Here is a 16,039-nt window from a genome sequence, read left to right on the forward strand (position 1 = left end):
GTGTGAATGTTTTTGTGGGAGACAGAACCTGAGAGGAAGTCTCTCTGAGTTCTTCTCCCTTTGAGTTCACCGGTTTGTATTTTTGATCTAGTAATTTCTTCGGGCTAGTTTCTTTCTTGGCCAGTGTACTGCCCCTGTTCAGTACTTAATCATTACACCATGGAGGGACTAAAGCAATGTGATGAAGGGGTCCAGCTGATTTAATGGTGTAGAAGCCTTTTTCAGATTTGACTTGCTTCCTTGGTGGCTCAGACGATAAAGAATCTGCCTGTAGTGCAGGAGACTTGAGTTTGATCCCTGGGTCAGGAATATCCCCTGGAGAAGGGAATGGCAACCCACTCCAGTATTCTTGCCTGGAGAATCCCATGGACAGAGGAGACTGGTGGCTACAGTCCATGGGGTGGCAAAGAGTTGGACACGACTGAACAACCAAAACTTTCATGAAGCCACTTTAGAGCTTATGAACAAAGTGTAGATTATTGCTTTGAGATACCCTCTACTTGTGTCCTAACAATGAATTTTTATGCTAAAAACATCAGCAGTAAGGAACCATTATGAATTGTGGGTCTATACACGTTTTCCACTGATTATTTTTTTATGTTACCACCATGCATTCTTCATTGTGTGATTGAAATAAATCTTTGTGAATGTAGGGACCCCTTATCCAGCTCAAGTCATTAATTCTTTTGACTGTGGACCTTCTTCATTAATTACCTATTTAGGAAGTGAATTTTCTCATGTCCATTTATAATCTTACAGAGAACTGTAGAAGTTTTAGGAAAATTTGTTCAGTTGTTTGGGAGCTTTCCAAATGCAAAAGCAAAAAAGTATTTGTCAGCCATTCAAAAAATTATTCAAATCATCTGCTGTACTCAGAAACCTTGAAAATAGATCAATTTACATATGACATTTATTATAGCTATTTATAGTTTGATTTACAAAATATGCTCAGCATGCAAACTTGCTAGATGCATACTAAAAGAATGAATGCTTGAAGGAATTTTTAGCAAAAGTTTAACTGAACTCCTGCTCAGCCAGGCTTGGTGGAAATGTGTGTTCTTGACTTGCATATGTTTTGTCTCAAAAAAAGATAAATGAATATGCCTTTACTAAAAGAAAGTATTATATATTGTAGGATTTAAATGGGGGTTTTTACCTTGCATTCTATTACTTCTCTCATTAAATTCTAGAGTAAGTAATGCCATGTACTGCAGAAAATACAAAGGAAATGTAAGACATGACCTCTTCTTTTGGAATCCTGCAGTTCAGTTAGGGAGATACGGCTAGCGTGTATGAAACTATCATCACGATCAGCAAGACAGTGTATAATCAGATGGAACATTGTGAGGTATGGATTGAAATTACCAGAGAACTTCAGAGAAGGGGGGAAGAATGTGGGTTGAAATGATCAGAGAAAAAGAATTAGTGTATCAGTTGGGCCAACTTGGACAACTTAACATTCAAGCTTCCTAGATTCATCGGTCTTCAAAAAATAAAATCCATTCCATTTTCTCTTGGTTGAATGAATCCCTTCCTGGAACTCTTTCAAGGTGTGTGTTAGTCCTTCTTTATTGAATCCTCTCTTAACCTTGCCTAGTATTTTCATCTCTTTCTGTCTCTTTGAGATTTGTGTTGAGCAATTTCCTCAGATCGATCTTGGCACTAGTCCTCTTTTCCTGTGTTGACTCTGCTCTTTAATGCATTTCGTGAATTTTATAATTTCAGTCTCTCTTTCTATGTATGTACATATAAGTATATATATATATATAAAGTTCCTAGAAATATTACTTTCTTATTTTGATGCCTTCTCTCTGAGCTTTTTCTTTGCTGACTTTACTTTTTGAACAATATTCTGTTCTTACACTTTTCCCGTGCCTTCTTTTAGGTTCTTAATCATTTGAAACATAGTTATTTTTTAGCTTATTCAGATTATCTGTATTTATAGATCGAGGATCTAATCCTGCAGTTTATTGCGGTAGTGCATAGATTCGTAGTGGATTTATGAAATATTGCTCATGTGTTTATAATTATTGAGCTCCAAGTTCATCTTCACTGGTACTTTATCTGTGGGCCATGTGGCCAGGATTAGGAACATAGCCTTTCAGAGTTGGTTTGCATTAGCGTTCCAGGGGCTTAACAACCTGAGACAAAATTTTATGTTGATATCTTGGATTGAGGGTTAGCACGTCATGTACTAGTATAAACTCAAACCAAAAAATCTGGGTGTTGCCCGGACTCAGATATATGCATTCTTAGGAGAGAATATTTTTTCAAACCGAAGATTAGGCTTGAAATAGACAACTTTTTTTTTTTTTTAATCTCCATACCTCTGGTTAGTTTGTTTTTTCTTTAATCCACTTTTCATGAAAGTGAGTCTTTAAAAGGTCCCAGCTTAAATCAGAAGCCTGAATTCTAATTCCAACACAGACAAAAAAAATTAACACCCTTAGAGTACCCCCCAAACAATAATGTCCCCTTCCTTCCTCTGTACCTTGCCCTGTGATACCAATTGGAAGGTTTACCTCTCTGGTTTTTAGCTGCTTCTTATTTATGGCATTTGAGAATTTTATTTTCTTGCAAATTCACCTATACTTTTAAAGAGTGGTTGCTGTATTTTATCCAGCATCTTTAGATTTACTATAGAAGATTTAGATTTACTATAGAAGAAGAATTTTCAGGACTCTTTTCCCCGCTTTTGTCAGAACCGGAGGTCCTTTTAGTCGCTCAGTCGTGTCCAGCTCTTTGAGACCCCGTGGACTGCTGTTCGCTGGGCTTCTCTGTCTATGGACTTCTCCAGGCAAGAATAGTGGAGAGGGTAGCCATTTCCTTCTCCAGGGTATCTTCCTGACCCAGGGATCGAACCTGAGTCTCCTGCATTGCAAGCAGATTCTTTACCATCTGAGTCACATATTCCAAACCTTCTTATCCTCATGAGCTTCGTGACTGGAATTACCCTTTTGCTTGCCAAAGTTATCAATCAATCTCTCTTTTGGGGGCAGCTTCTTGTCTGCCTAAAATAAGCATAGATTTCCATTTTGAAAAGGTTTCCACTTGATGGATATTTCTGTCTTTCTATAAATCTTCTTGAGCTTTGTTCTAAGATGCAGGTAAAATACTCAGAAACAGTTTGATCCTTTCCAATATTGCTTTATTCCTCATGCCGTGGGCTTCCCTGATGGCTCAGATGGTAAAGAATCTCCCTGCAATGCAGGAGACCTGGGTTTGATCCCTGGGTTGGGAAGAGCCTCTGGAGAAGGGAAAGGCTACCCACTTTAGGATTTTTACCTGGAGAATCCCATGGACAGAGGAGCCTGGAGGGCTACAGTCCATGGGGTTGCGAAGAGTCAGAGACAACTGAGCACCTAACACTGTGACTTTTCACTTCCCGTTGTCGTACAGTATATCCTGGATTTGTAGAGTATTCATATAGATTGTAAAGTGCTGGGTCCAAAATCTCAAATCTGAGACAAAATGGTGAAAAAAAAGGACACGGCTTTGAGAATTTAATGACTCTGAAAGTCTAAATGTACTTTTTCTTAAGTTCTGAATGTTCAGAATCTCTGAGCATTTGGATAGAATTGCATTGCCTCCCTCATTGGAATGAAGTCTCTTTATTATCTGAGTTCCTATCCTGTTTATTCAGACTGATTTTCTATGAGGGAGACATGGCCACACATGTTTTTGTTATGGCTAATGTCATTGCTTCCTTAGGACAGCGGCCAGAGAAATGAAGTAACTGAGTTGACTGAGCTGGAGCAATGACATATCCATTCAACCCATGTTCTTCTGTTCATTCTGCCTGTCATTGACTCAACAAAGAGCTAATGAACCCCTGCCATGGGCCAGGAATTGTATTAGCAGTGAGAACATAAAGATTAATAAGATATGAACCATGGGACACCTGAACGGTAGGTGGGACTCTGCATACTGGAGTTCCAGAACGGGGCCACTGGCCAACCCAGCACTCAGACTCTGTTGAAGAGCGCTGCCCTGTGCTGGAATTTGGGTCAGAGAGAATCTTCACGAAGTAGACTAAGGTTCTCAGGGAAACTGTGGCAGCCAGAAGCAATTGCAGGATGTCCCTGGCGGTCCAGTAACTATGACTGTGCTTCCAGTACAAGAAGCCTGGGTTCAGTGCCTACTTGGGGAACTAGGCATGTGGGAACTAGGATCCCATATGTCACATGGTTTTGGTTTTAATCAGGGCAATATGATGCATGGATCTGCTTTGAAACTCAGAAAATGAGTGCAAGTCCTGAGTTTTTATTTAGAAACTTCATGGCCTCAGGGAAGTTACTGAACCTTTATCCCTTCATCCACAAAATGGAAGTACTAATACATGGGTAAGGATTACTATAAGAATTAAATGAGTGTTCTAATAAAGTATCTAGCATGGTGTATAATATATAGTGTAAATTCAATAGATGTTTGGTCCATTTCTCTCTACACATCCAAAAACAAAACAAAACCAAAAAAACAAGCATTGACGCATGAAAAGCAGCCATGAATCCTCCATATCATCTCACAGTATCCACACAAGTAATTATATGGATGAAATCAACTCTTCACTTGGCTAGGATTGCTGCCCAGTCAAGTGGCTATTAGCAGAAATAAGTTACCTGCCATCGTTTCCACTGTAAAAGACATCTTGATTATGGTGCCCTGTGAGTTTTCTGATTAAATAAATCCAAATTATCATGTTCGCTAAAATGCTCCTCTATTATCATGGGTAGAAGATGTAGAAAAGTAGATTTGAATCAAATATAACATAGCAGATGGAGAAGGCGATGGCACCCCACTCCAGTACTCTTGCCTGGAAAATCCCACGGACAGAGGAGCCTGGTGGGCTGCGGTCCATGGAGTCGCTAGGAGTCGGACACGACTGAGCGACTTCACTTTCACTTTTCGCTTTCATGCATTGGAGAAGGAAATGGCAACCCACTCCAGTGTCCTTGCCTGGAGAGTCCCGGGGATGGCGGAGCCGGGTGGGCTGCTGTTTCTGGGGTCGCACAGAGTCGGACACAACTGAAGTGACTTAGCAGCAACATAGCAGAGGTTTTCTAATTATGACTGTTTTCTGAAAGTACGACACAATTAACTAAGTTCAGAGTCCTGGTTGTGTTCAAGAAGTTGGGATCCCATTTGTCCAAAATGGAACAGAGAGTTCATCCAAATTATGTTCCAACTGTGATGTTTCTTAGATGGATGATTTGGCATTTATTATATCCAAAGGCGGGAAGTCTAGCTATCTTCTGAAAAGGTTTTTCTGTTAAGTGAAAAGTATTCCAGGGAGCCAATTTTCAGCCAATGGGTAATGCTTTTGGAATGCTTATGAAGACTCTAGGCTGTCGTCTTGGACATGTGTGAACTTGGTGAGAAAAAACATTTCTTCAAGTGTTTTATAAAATTTCTGATGTTTCAATAACTTAACCATGGCTAAACGTTTTTTATTTTGCCCCTGATTTATTTCACTTTTGGGTTCGCCCAGAAGGCAGGAAATGAGATGCTTTGGTTCCCCAGAAAATATCTACAGTATAAAGAATCAGGAGAGAATCGTGGAAAGAGAATTGTACTTGGAATTGGGAGCTTTAAAATTATGTCCTGGCTCAATCTTTGGCAAGTCACTTAATATGATACCTCACCTGTAAGTATCATGTTGCTGTTTAGTTGATAAGTTGTGTCTGACTCTTTTGTGATCCCATGGACTGTAGCCCACCAGGCTCCTCTGTCCATGGGATTCTCCAGACAAGAATAGTGGAGTGGGTTATCATTTCCTTCTCCAGGGATCTTCCCAACCCAGGGGTCAAAACCGAGTCTCCTGCATTGGCAGGTGGGTTCTTTACCCACTGAGCCACCAGGGAAGCCCCTATATTACCTATTTGGAAATAACTATGAAAATTGCCCTTCTATCTTACCCAACAGGATCATTGTGGGATCAGGGTTCTGAGAATCAGGGTTTCCTGCCTTCCCCCAGCAGCATTAGTATGTCCAGAAGAGTCTGGAAAATGGGTGAGACCTTGTGCTTGTACCACTGCAGCCACAGATATTCACGATGAGACATTGGCACCCCCAAGGGGACTCACTCACGTTTCCTGTCCTGCTTCCAGTATTTCTCAAGAGTAGCTGGTAAAGCCTCATGAGAAAGAACTTGTGAGGGGGCAGATTCTGCTTGTGCATGGGGTTCCCAGGGATTCCACACTGCTTCATTAACCCTCATTTGACCTTTACGAATTTGTTAAAATTTTAGCCATTTTCTTTTTATCCACTTTTAGCTGCCACTTCCTTTCAGACTCTGCCAAGAGGGAAGTAGTTCGTATCTTCCATCCCTCCTCAGAGGGGTTCAGTACTCATGAGAATTTAGTTCACGTGAATGCTTTATGCTCTCAGCTCTCTGATGGGCTCAAGAGTAGTTATAATTCTGTAGATTACTTTGCATTTTCTCATTGTTAGGGTGGCTCAGTAGTCCCTTGTAGCTTTCTATATCCTAAGTGGACATGGAAGAGTTTAGTAAACTTTAGTGAAGGAACTGTTTATGGGAATGCATATAGCATCCAGGCATACCTCAGAGATATTGTGGGTTTGGTTCCAGACCACCGCAATAAAACAAGTATCCCAATAAAATGAGTTGTGTGAATGTTTTGGTTTCCCAGTGCATATAAAAGTTACTTTTGTATTATATTGTGGTCTACTCAGTGGGCAATAGTAGCATTACATCTAAAAAAGTGTACATACCTTGATTTAAAAATACAAAACAAGGTTAACAAAAAGGATTTATTGTATAGCAGGGAAATGTATTGAGTATCTTGTAATAACAAACAATGGAAAAGAATCTAAAAAAACTATTAACTGAATCACTATGCTGTACACCTAAAATTAAACCAGTGTTGTAAATCAACTCTGTGTCCATGCTAAGTCACTTCAGTTGTGTCTGAGTCTTTGCAACCCCATGGACTGTAGCCCACCAGGCTCCTCTGTCCATGGGGTTCTCCAGGCAAAAATACTGGAGGGGGTTGCCATGACCTCCTCCAGAGGATCTTCCTGACCCAGGGATTGAACTTGAATTTCCTGTGTCTCCTGCATTACAGGTGGATTCTTTACCACTGAGCCACCAGGGAAGCCCATACTTCAATAAAAAACAAAACTATGATATTAAAAAGATCACCAACCACAGATCACCATAACAAATTTAATAATAAAGTAAATAAAGTTTGAAATATTGTGAGAATTACCAAAATGTGACAGAGACAGAATGTGAGCAAACACTGCTGGAAAATAGCAGCAGTGGACTTCTCAAGGCAGGGTTGCCACAGACTTTCAGTCTATAAAATCCACTCAGTAAAGGGAAATGCAGTACAATGAGGTCTGCCTGTACATGAAAGAAAAGTGATAATTCAGCACCTATACACGTACACACAAGTGATGATACAGCACCTATACACGAACACACAAATGGTAATACAGCACCTACACACGAACACACAAGTGATAATTCAGCACCTATACACGAACACACAAGTGATAATTCAGCACCTGTACACGAACACACAAATGATAATACAGCACCTGTACATGAAACACAAGTGATAATTCAGCACCTATACACGAAACACAAGTGATAATTCAGCACCTATACACGAACACACAAGTGATAATTCAGCACCTATACACGAACACACAAGTGATAATACAGCACCTGTACACGAACACACAAGTGATAATTCAGCACCTGTACACGAACACACAAGTGATAATTCAGCACCTGTACACGAACACACAAGTGATAATACAGCACCTGTACACAAACACACAAGTGATAATACAGCACCTGTACACAAACACACAAGTGATAATACAGCACCTGTACACGAACACACAAGTGATAATTCAGCACCTGTACACGAACACACAACTGATAATTCAGCACCTGTACACGAACACACAACTGATAATTCAGCACCTGTACACGAACACACAAGTGATAATACAGCACCTGTACACGAACACACAAGTGATAATTCAGCACCTGTACACGAACACACAAGTGATAATTCAGCACCTGTACACGAACACACAAGTGATAATTCAGCACCTGTACACGAACACACAAGTGATAATTCAGCACCTGTACACGAACACACAAGTGATAATACAGCATCTGTTCACGAACACACAAGTGATAATTCAGCACCTGTACACGAACACACAAGTGATAATTCAGCACCTGTACACGAACACACAAGTGATAATTCAGCACCTGTTCACGAACACACAAGTGATAATACAGCACCTATACATGAAAACGCAAGTGATAATTCAGCACCTGTACACGAACACACAAGTGATAATTCAGCACCTGTACACGAACACACAAGTGATAATTCAGCACCTGTTCACGAACACACAAGTGATAATATAGCACCTGTACACGAACACACAAGTGGTAATACAGCACCTGTACACGAACACACAAGTGATAATACAGCACCTATACATGAAAACGCAAGTGATAATTCAGCACCTGTACACGAACACACAAGTGATAATTCAGCACCTGTACACGAACACACAAGTGATAATTCAGCACCTGTTCACGAACACACAAGTGATAATACAGCACCTGTACACGAACACACAAGTGATAATTCAGCACCTGTACACGAACACACAAGTGATAATACAGCACCTGTACACGAACACACAAGTGATAATTCAGCACCTATACACGAACACACAAGTGATAATTCAGCACCTGTACAAGAATACACAAGTGATAATACAGCACCTGTACACGAACACACAAGTGATAATACAGCACCTATACATGAAAACACTAGTGATAATTCAGCACCTATACACGAACACACAAGTGATAATACCAGCCCCGGGGCTGGTAATTGCCAAGCACTGTTACCACCTTGTATGGGTTGAATTGTATCCCTCAAAAAGATCTGTTGAAGTTTTAATCCTCGATTCCTAGGGATGTGGTCGTATTTGGAAAGAGAATCTGTGAGTGTAAGCAAGTCAAGATGAGGTTACAAAGGCAGAACATCCTCCAATATGACTGGCATTCTTATAAGAAAGGAGAAGAAACACAGAAACACTTGGAGAACACCACGTGGTGGCAGACGGAGAGAACACAGCAATAGCTCTACAAACCGAGGCACACCAAGGGCGTCCAGTAAACCCCAGAAGCCAGGCAGGGGCCAGGAAAGGCCATTCCTTGGGCACTGAGATCATGGGCCTGCCAACACCTTCATTTCAAATGTACAGTCCCTGGACAAATGTCTGTTATTTTATACCACTCAATGTATGGTAATGATTTTAATGTTTATTTGTATTTATTTATTTTTATCTTGGCTCCACTGGGTCTTAGTTGCGGCATGCGGGATCTGTTAATAGTTCCCCGACCAGGGATTGAACCCAGGCCCCCTGCATTGGGAGCGCGGAGTCTTAGCTACGGGACCCTCAGGGAAGTCCCAGTATGGTAATTTGTTATGGCAGCCTTAGGAAATGAAAACAGACCTTCAGGCATGAAGGGGCAGGGGAATGGAGGCAGAAAGAGCCAGGGCGAGCTGTAATCTCAGAGCAGCGCCCACACAGAGGAGGGTGGACGTCTTCTGTTCCGTCCTTCTCCCCCTGGGAAGTTTTTTGCCTAAACTCAGCTGGAAGTTGAGGGCAAGGTTGCTGGTTGAGGGAGTTGGTGCCTGTTAACCTCTTGGGGCAGAGAGCAGACTGACTCCAAAACGTGGGGAGGATGAGCAGCCTGGCCAGTCCAGCCAGGCTTTGTATCACAATGTAACTTTATAAATCTGTTTCTCCTAGGTGGAAGTGGGTCACCAAAAAGACCACAGAGTTAGTAAATCTGCGGTTTTGTCCCAGCCATGTGCTGACTCACCGTGACCTCTAACACTTCGCTTAACCTTTCTGACCTGCTTCTTTCCTCATCTGTAGTCAGTGGTGAGACTGGATGACCTCCATGGTTTCTTCCTGGCCTCATGTTGTGTGTACAGGGATGAGTAATCTTACATCAGGCAAAAGAGGTCTAAAATAATTTTTCTGAGGTCTGTAACTTGAAGCTTTTATGATTTTGAGCCAGGTTCAGAGAAGACAACTATCAGTGTTGATGATCATTGTACCTTTTCTGGACTTGTCTTTTACAAGTTAAAAAATGTATTTTCATGTCTACCATCTCTCTCTATATTTCTTTCTTTCTTTTTTTACTGTTTTTATTTGATGTGCATCATTTTTAAAGTCTTAATTGAATTTTTTACAAAGTTGCTTCTGTTCTGTGATTTTTGGCTGCAAGCCACGTGGGGTCTTAGTTCCCTGACCAGGGATTGAACCAGCACCGCCTGCATCAGAAGGCGAAGTCTTATCCACTGGACTTGCCAGAGAAGTCCCTACAATCTCTTTTTAATGTAGCAGTTCTGTGAAAATTTTGTCACTTAGGGGTTAAAATTGTTTGTGTGTGTGTGTGTTTTCTTACAGTCCAAGTGGTCCATCTAAGAGAAAATTTGAGTTTCTGATTAATGCCATTTGCTTTTGTCAAGGAACTCGCCACTTTATCACTTTTTAGATCATCTTTTCAGTTACTCTTTCAGCATAGCGTGGACAAGAAAGAAAGAGTATGGGTGTTAAGGAGCCAAAGGTTATCTTATTGATTTTTTTTTTTTTGAGGAGGGTTCCTCTAAGTCAATGGTGAATATACTGTAAACTCTTTGTTCTTCCACATGGGCTGTAGAATTCTTAATGTGGTGATGCCCTTGGGGGCTCTGTTATTGTTGATCCAGATGCTAGAGTTGGCTTTGAGCAAAGGCAAAGGCTAATGATCCAGTAATGTTACACATCACAGACAAAGCCAGTGGAATCAGTTATATTTCCTGGTGTCTGCAAGGTGAGCTTTTCCCCTTTCTGTGATGCCTCACTCAATTCATAGCTCATTCCCCAAATTTTCTCATCACATGAATCCACCATTACCATTTTTCTTCTGCTTTCAAAATACTCTTGGGTAACAGTTCTTCAGAAATGACCTTCTGACGTCAACCTATTTCTCACAGCAGAAATCAGGAGGACTTACAATATGGTGACATGGGGAAGGATATACCTATTTAGGGACCAGAAAACTCAACCAAAGTTAGGATAGACGCATACTCACGAGAATATATGACTGTGTTCCTTTTCTTTTTTTTTTTTCATGTATATAACAGGACAGTAATATGTGGATGTAAATCAGGGGTCCACAACCCCCTGTTAGAAACAGGGGCGCACAGCAGGAGGTGAACAGTGGGTGAGAGAGTGAAGCTCCAGCTGTATTTACAGCCACTCCCCATCACTCAAATCCCCCTGGTCCATAGAAAAATTGGCTTCCATGAAACTGTTCCCGGTGCCAAAAAGGTTGGGGACCACTGAATAGACCTGGCAGTGGCTCATCTGATATGGAAGAGCCAATTGCAGACTAGCTAAGTGTGAGTCCGTGACTGCACAGGAGGCATTGAGGCAGAGGGAAGCTCGAGATGTAGAGACCCCAGCTGGCAGCAGGAGGGAGAGTCAGCCCATTGGACAGACTTGTGTGTCTGCCTCCATGAAGTGTGTTTGCAAAGTCAGGAGAAGGAAGGAATCCTAAGTAACCCCAGGGGTCTTCGGGTAGAACTGCATTCTCATGTATTATACTTGTTTCTTTTGTAATACTGTGTGTTTTAAGAACACTGTTCTGCCAAAGGGGGTTCCCTGGTAGCACAGATGGTGAAGAATCCGCCTGCAATGTGGGAAACCTGGGTTCGATCCCTGGGTTGGGAAGATCCCCTGGAGGAGGGCATGGCAACCCACTCCAGTATTCTCACCTGGAGAATCCCTATGGACCAAGGAGCCTGGCGGCTACAGACCAGGGGGTTGCAAAGAGTCGGATGTGACTGAGTGACTAAGCACACATTCTGCCAAAGAGGTAGAAAAGAGTTCTTGGATTAGGAAAATAAGTTAATCAAGAGATACCCAGGTGACTGATGTCAGTACATTTACCAGGTTCCCTGCCAGTAGGTAAACTGAGGCCCTAGTCAGTAAGCTGCACATGATTCAAGGTCATCATTTAGGCAAAATGAAGAGCTTGTAAGGGTTGAAATGGCCTTGGCACACTCAATATGTGGTATGTATGCAACATCAATTTTTTGTTACATGAACTAAGCATGGTTTCCTGGTAAGAGAAACTGTTCCACCTGGTGAAGTTTGATACTGACTTCCTTTCTTATACCAAAATAAATTCCAGAAGGATCGAATGTTTAAACATTAAAATATGGATCTATAAAAACACTAGACTAAAACTTTTATGAATTTTAAAAATGATCTTGGCATGGGTATGGCTCTTTTAATCATGATATAAAGCTTAGAACCATAAAGCAAAGGATAAACAGATTTGCCTATATAAAAATAAAAAAATTCTACTTGAAAAACATAGTGTAAAGAAAGTCCAAAGACAGACTGGGAAACAAAATAACAGCTAAACTTGTAACAAAAGGACTCAGGTTCCACAATATCTTAAGAACTAAAAATAGAACAGACTAAGACCAAAAACTCAGAGACAAATGAGCATAAGACATAAAGAGGGAGGTTGTATAAAAAGAATGAGAAGAGATGCATGCTCAATGATAACGGAATACAAAATAAATTGGCAGATGAGTGTTTTGCCCCCACCGAATTGGCAAAGATTAAAAAGTTTGATAATCTCCTCAGTTGGCTAAAGTATATGCCAACAGATATTCTTGTATACTGTTGTTTGTAGAAGAACAAATTGGTGCAAGTGTTTGAAGATAAATTTGGCAATATCTATGAAAACCTAAAATGCTCAATTCCTTTGACTCACCGTCTCTACTTTTATGAATTTATTTCATATATGAACTCACATAAATTTGCAAAATTATGTATACAGGATGTTCTTGGCTGCTTTCTAATAATGACATAAACAAACACATAGGCACTAAGAAATAGCCTAAGTAGCTCAGTGGCCATGGACATTCATTATGGTCCACACACACCATGGTTCATAGCTACTAAAATCAGGTAGATATGTATGTGTTAATAGGAAGCGCTCACATGTATTAAATCAAAAAAAGAAAACAAGTTGCAGAATAACATGTATAGAATGATCCTATTTGTATCTAAAAGCATTCAGAATATTCACAACACATGGAGCTCTTGGCACTGGTTACCCCAGTAGTATACAATATACAACGGTAGGTTAGGATGGAGAGTTGGGGGACTTCCCTGGTGGTCCAGTGGCTAAGACTCTGAGCTGCCAATGTGGAGGGCTCAGGTTCGATCCCTGGTCAGGAAACTAGATCCCACGTGCCACAGCTAAAAGATTCCACATGCTGCACCTAAGACCCAGTGCAGCCAAATAAATAAATATTAGAAAAAAAGATGGAGAGTGGGAGAAAGGTGAGGGATGACTGGAGAATTGCAGAATCTCCCCACCCACTCTCACATGGAGCCTTCTCTACTGTTTGATTTTTAATATTAAAGCTATATTTTGTAAAAACATTCAAAAAAGTTTTACTGGAAAGTGATTACTTACAAAATAAACACATGAGTACCTCCCTCATATATCAGATATCCCCACTCGTGTGATGCTGAGAGCTGGAGAGACACTTATTAAAGCAAGGTTCGTGGCTTTGGGTAGTGGCCCTAGACCCACCTCTCCTCTTGCATTTTTTGGAGAAAGAGTAGTGTTCCAAGACATCAGGCTCTTGACATCACTGAGGTTTTGCTTGAATCTCAGCTCTTGTGTTTATTAGCTGTGTCACCTGGAGAAGTCACTTTACCTTTCAGGCAGAAAAACAGTGGGGGCTACCTGCCTGATGCATGCAGAACAGCAAAGTAAATCTGCAGTGCTTGGGTTAATTCAGTGGAAAACTGTAAAGAATTTGTTGTATGTTTTATAATTTTCCAGGCAACTTTAGTAGCATTATCCTGTTTGATTTGCAAGCAATCAAATAGGTGAAGAAAGTATTTATCCTTCTTATTTTATAGGATAAACTATCGGTTTGGCTAAAGGTTTGTTTGGGCCATTACCAGTGTCTCCTCAGACAAATGAGCACCTTGCACAGGAAACAGGTAGACATTTTGCATCTTGTCTGGGTTTGCCACTCTGTGACTTTCTTGGATGGAGGTTCTTTCCTTCTCGAGTCAGGGTGTTTGACTTGACTGTCTGTGTTGAGTGAAAGCTGCCATGCCGGGAGCTGGCATATTGCATATTGAGTGCAGCAGTTTCCACGGCATCATCTTTCAGGATCTGGAATAGCTCAACTAGAATTCTATCACTGCTGGGAGCCAGCGTGAGGAGCTCCACCCATGACAAAGGTCATGAGGAAGGAGGCTCGGCATATGCAAAGGCGGGATCGAGCCTCAGGAGTCCCCCTGGAAATTCTCGAGCATCTACCCCCAAAACCAGACTCTGCCTACTTTCTGCTTTGTGCTTTCACCTACACCTCTGACTTTACGGGGGGCTGTCCCCCACTACCTCTCTGAAAAAAGAGTTAGCTTACAGCTCCAGTTAATAATTCCTGGGTGTGACAGTGTTTAACCTACAAACTCCTTTGGAAGTCCTCTAGCCTGCCTGAATAGGTTTTTTCCGGCCACATGTGATTGCTCAGAGCCTCCCAACTGTGAGAGGCATGAAATGTTCTAAACTGTCTAAGTACAGATTCCTTTGAGCAGTTAAAAGATTGATTAGAAATTGTATTGGTGAAGGGATTTTCACTTGTTGGGCCAATGTTTGCTGCTAAGTCTCCATATCCCTTACCTGCTGTGTCCCTGGCAGTGTATTGATTAATATAATTGGTGTAAATAGTAGCTTTAATGTTTGTAACCTGGGACCCTTGAGTTAATTCTTTTTCTTGTTATAGCCCACCACACCTTTGCTCTGTAGGAATGCAACTTTATCTAATGCTTTTGGAGGGTGGCTCCTGACCAATCACCTTTAGAGAAAAATAAGTTTTCTGAAGAAAGGGTCTTAAAATGTTAACAGGCTTCCGCGCCAGAAGATGATGCAAGTCACCTAAGCTTTTGATATGTTAAGTTTGCAGGAAGAAAGCCTGGCTTGCTGCATGACTCTACCCCTTCCCCCATTATCCTCTATGCATAACTTAAGGTATAAAAACTACTTTGGAAAATAAAGTGCGGGCCTTGTTCACCGAAACTTGGTCTCCCCATGTCGTTCTTTCTCTTACCTTCTGGCTGAATTATTCAGCCTCTTTTCTTCACTGAATTTTCATACTGAGCTATCCTTATTTCAGCCTCTTTTCTCCACTGAATTTCCTCACTGAGCTATCCTCATCCTACTACTCTTTATATCTTTGATAAAATATTTAAATAAATAGGTCGCCGACGCCATCCCCACTTCGAATACCCTGGATCAGCTGGGGCTGGTCCCCGGCACTGCCATGTTCCCCCAGCGCTAATATCTGCTCTAGACTCAGAAGCATGTTTCTCTCTGGTTTAGGCCTATAGAGCAGCTTGGGAATAAGGGCAGCACTATAGGCTACATGTTTGTGTTCCCTTTACAGTCACATGTTGAAAGCTTACTCCCAGTGCGATGGTATTAGGAGGATCCACCTTTAGGAGTGGATTCCCAGGTGGCATTAGTGGTAAAGAACCTGCCTACCAGGGCAAGAGACCTAAGCGATATGGGTTCGATCCCTGGGTTGGGAAGATCCCCTGGAGAAGAGAATGGTAACCCACTCCGGTATTCATGCCTGGAGAATCCCATGGACAGAGGAGCCTGGTGGGCTATGGTCCATAGGGTTGCAAAGAGTCGGACATGACTGAAGTGACTTAGCATGCACGCATGAGGGTGGAACCTCATGAATGGATTAGTGTCCTTATAAAACAGACCTCAGAGAGTTCCCTTGCCACTTCCACCATGTGGGGTTGTAGTTAGAAGATGACCATCTGTGAACCGGGAATCAAGTCCTCACCAGACGCTAAATCTGTTGGGCTCTTGGTCTTGGACTTCCCAAAGGTCAGAACTGTGAAAAATAAGTGTATTTTT

The sequence above is a fragment of the Bos mutus genome, chromosome 27 (genome assembly GCF_027580195.1).
Source record: "Bos mutus isolate GX-2022 chromosome 27, NWIPB_WYAK_1.1, whole genome shotgun sequence".
In the NCBI taxonomy this organism is placed as follows: domain Eukaryota; kingdom Metazoa; phylum Chordata; class Mammalia; order Artiodactyla; family Bovidae; genus Bos; species Bos mutus.